Source organism: Arachis duranensis, chromosome 5, assembly GCF_000817695.3.
Source record: "Arachis duranensis cultivar V14167 chromosome 5, aradu.V14167.gnm2.J7QH, whole genome shotgun sequence".
Taxonomy (NCBI): domain Eukaryota; kingdom Viridiplantae; phylum Streptophyta; class Magnoliopsida; order Fabales; family Fabaceae; genus Arachis; species Arachis duranensis.
In genome coordinates this window covers 98,822,852-98,826,953 of record NC_029776.3, presented here as the reverse complement: position 1 = coordinate 98,826,953, position 4,102 = coordinate 98,822,852, and positions in this window count along the sequence as shown.

The following is a 4,102-nucleotide window of genomic DNA, read 5'->3' as shown; positions in this document are numbered from 1 at the left end:
AAAAAATTGTAAAATTTTAAAATTTATCAACTAAAAAATTATTAGATTCAAATATTTAAAATTATATATTAATTTTGTTATAATTTTATCACATATTTAATTAAACCGGTTAAATCTCAATTAAATTTCGATTAAAATTCTAAATTATTAAACTTGTTACTCTATCGATTTATTGATCAGTTCAATTTTCGCAACGTTGCATAAAATTGGTGTGTATATATGGTTGGGAGGTTTGAGCCAATAGCGCTATAGAGAAGGCGCCCAGCGTCTATGCAAAAAATGGGGTATTTTCTTGGGTGAAGGCGTTCGGCGTCCAATTTTTTTGTATATATATATATATATATATGAAGTCTCTTCTGGCTACAGAATAGTCTTTACGTTCAATCACAAACCAACTGAGCTGCATCTACACCTCCAGCAGAGACAAGGAATTTGGTGTGACCTCTGGAAGACTAAAGCTCCATCAAAGATCCTCCTTTTCCTCTGACGTGCTCAGCATGAAAGGCTTTCGACTATGGAACTGCTTCATCGAAAGATTCCCTCAAGTCTGGCTACCTGTCTGCGGTATCACGCAGCCACGGAAACCATCATACATTGCCTATTCTCTTGTGAGAAAGCTAAAGAAGGGTGGAACAGAAGCTCTTACCGTGGTATTACTGCTGGTGAAAGTGTTGGGAGACGAAAAAGAAGTACTTAATTTTTAACCCAACTGAAGAGCAAAACCTAGCTTTATTAGGAATTTATTGCTGGTGTATTTGGCGGTCTCGCAATAATCACGTCTTCGGACAGGATGCCAAGACTCCCCAAAAAGTGAATGGCCTCGCGAGAAGGATGATTAGTTGGGTCTCAACAGCTGCCAATGAACTCCAATTTTGAGTGGGTCTTCTTTTATCTTATCTCTCTGTATTGTAATTTTAAGTTAATGTTCTATGTGCCTGAGCCTTAGGGAGGCTACTGTCTCTCTCTTTTTTTGTCTTTACTAAGTCACATTTTGATAATTGTATTTTTTTTATTGAAAGAAACAATGTATCTAATTTTTTTTGGAAAAAAAATGATGGCGCCCTTTTACAACAATCATCAACATATATATAGATATATATATACACATAACATAAGATAAGAATATATATGATATATAGTATATATAATAACCATTAACAAGTAATGGAGTTGGGCGCCAGCCATGTATTTTGGGCGCTAGGCGTCCATTAATTAAGCCTCCAAAGACCTCAGTGCTAAAAGTTGATGTTAGACGCGTGTAATGTGTTAAATTTTTGAGAAAAGGATAAATAGGTTATTGACTTTTTGTCCTATAGATATTATCGTCTTTGACTATTAAAAAATATTTTTAAGTTTTTCAGACCCAACAGAAAAGGCTGACATAACTTCTGTAATGCTTGTCACGCGTATTCATGAGTCACGCGTATGCGTCGTCTGGAAAACTTTTCTCTCACGCGTACGCGTCGCCATGAATTCAACAAATCCTCATTTTTTCATGAATTTTCTACTTTGCATGCTTTTTTTTATTTCTTTCAAACCATTCTTACTTTCAAAACTTTAAATCACTCAAACAAACATATCAAAGTATCAAATGGGAGAAAAGTAAAAATGATACAGCCTCTATATGATTAAAGAAAGTTACAATGTAAAACTGCTCTCAAAGTTAAAAGTCACTGTTAGTAAAATTTTTTGTTGTTTTTTTCATCATCATAGCCTTGCATTGTACATCAAAATGTTAATTTAGTATTCTTTTACATCGTACTCTTATTCCAATACTCTCAATAATCTTATTCTTAATATTATTTTGGAATCGAACGTTTATGATTATATTATTATCTATGATTAATTTTTTATTTAATTTGTCTTTTTTAATGAGATCATAATTTATATTATAAAAAAATTACACTATAAAATACAGTACACGAGAATTACAATTATAAAAGAGAGTACTAAAAATAATAAAAATTAGGGTAAAGTATTAAATTGGTCCCTTATGTTTGGGCATAATTCTATTTTGATCCTTAAGGTTTAAAGTGTCCTATTTGAATTCAAAAATGTTTCATTTAGCATCAATTTAGTCCCATAGTGAGGTCAAAATTAAATAATTAACGGAATGTCCTACATAACAACAGTACAAGAACAAAATCGATAATCTGAAGAACAAGTACAAGCTCTAAGGGCACAAAATCAACCGTTGATGCATCAATACATTTATTTATTATTTTTCTTATAATATAAATAAAATATTTTCTATAAAACTAAAGAGAATGGTAAATAAATGTATTGATGCATCAACGGTTGATTTTGTGCCTTTGGAGCTTGTACTTGTTCTCCAGATTCAATTTTCTCCAAACATAGAGGATCAATTTAGTACTTTACCCTAAAAATTAAATATTTATCTTGACAATGATGGAAATAAATCTAAAATTTTTTATGATATTTTTATATAGATATTTTTAGTACTTTTAGTAAGTTATAATTTTACTATTATTATTCTATACAAAAAAATAATAGGTAAAAAATGTATATAAAAAAAATAAAGAATAATAATATCCATGAGAGAGTACTAAAGAAAAAATATTATAAAAAAATAACAAAATTAATCATATGAACAATGAAGTACAATATTGGGAGATAGAAAATAAATTTCAATCTAACGTGAAAATGTAAACGCAAAAGCTATTATTTTTAACTTTGGCTAAACTTAGGTTGAAGAGCAGAATCATGTTTATGTTCAGAAGAAGAAAAAATAGCCAAACTAAAAAGTGAAACTTTCAAAGAAAAAATAAACCTACGTTTGATGCTTCAAACGCTAAGACAAACACACCCTAAATTGCTAAATTTAATTTACTTTTCTCCCATTCGATACCTTGATATGTTTGTTTGAGTGATTTAAAGTTTTGAAGGCAATAATGACTTGAAAGAAATGAAAAAAAAAAACATGTAAAGTGGAGAATTCATGAAGAAACTAGTATTTGTTAAATTCATGGCGACGCGTATGCGTGATCCACGCGTACGCGTGAGAGGGAAGTTTGCCAGGCGACGCGTACGCGTGACCCACGCGTATGCGTGACAAGCATTTTCCGTTGGGATCGACGGAGGCATTTGGACGGAAGGACTGATCCGTCCAAGTTTTGAGAAGGCTAGGGACTTAAAAGTATTTTTCAATGGTCAGGGACGAAAATGTTTGTGGGGCAAAAATTCAGGGACCTATTTGTCCTTTTCTCTAAACCTTTTTTTCACATCTCAAAGGCGCTCAGTGCCAATTATTGTGGGCACTAAGCGCCATGCTCAGTGAATAATAAAATAAGGGTTAAGTACGATTTTAGTCTATAATGTAGAGGTTGAAAATTTATTTCGTCCCCATTATATTTTTCTCTACAAAATGGTCCCAGAGGTTTAATTTAGTTTTAAAATCGTTCTTCGGAAGAAAATACCCCTCCCCCTCTTCTTTCCTCCCTTCTTTTTCCTCAACATTAACCAGAAGCAGAAGCAGAAGCTCAAACGCAGAAACAGAAGCAGGCAAAAGCAAAAACCAAAAGCAGAATAAGAACAATCAAACAACAATCAGCAGAATAACAACAACAATAACAATGTATAATAGAATCAGAGCGACAACAGAATTATAAGCAAAAGCAGAAGTAAAAACAGAAGCAGGCAGAAACAGCAGCAACCAAAGTATCAATAACAACAATGGAATAAAAGGAATAAACAGAAGCACATCAACAACAACAACAATGGAATCCTTTAAATCTGAAAAATTAAACAAAAAAGGAATAAAAATTGAAACAGAAGAGAAGGGTTGCAACGGTGGTGGCGGAGGAGGGGCTGCGGCGGTGATGAACGATGTGGTGTTGGCGGGCTACAAATCGCCACGAGGAGGGCGCTGTGGTGGTCGGCAACGCTGTGGAGGGCTTCGTTCCTCTCTTCTCTTTCTCTCTCCTTATGCTCTCTCCTCTCTTGCCATTAGTGTATGTGCAGAGGAAGAAAGAAGAAGCGGAGGTGGCGTGGAGCGACGGCAGCGTGGAGCGGCTGCGGTGACGTGGAGCAGCGACCTTTCCCCTTCTCCCTCTTCCCCCTTTCCCTTTTCCCTTCCCCCTGG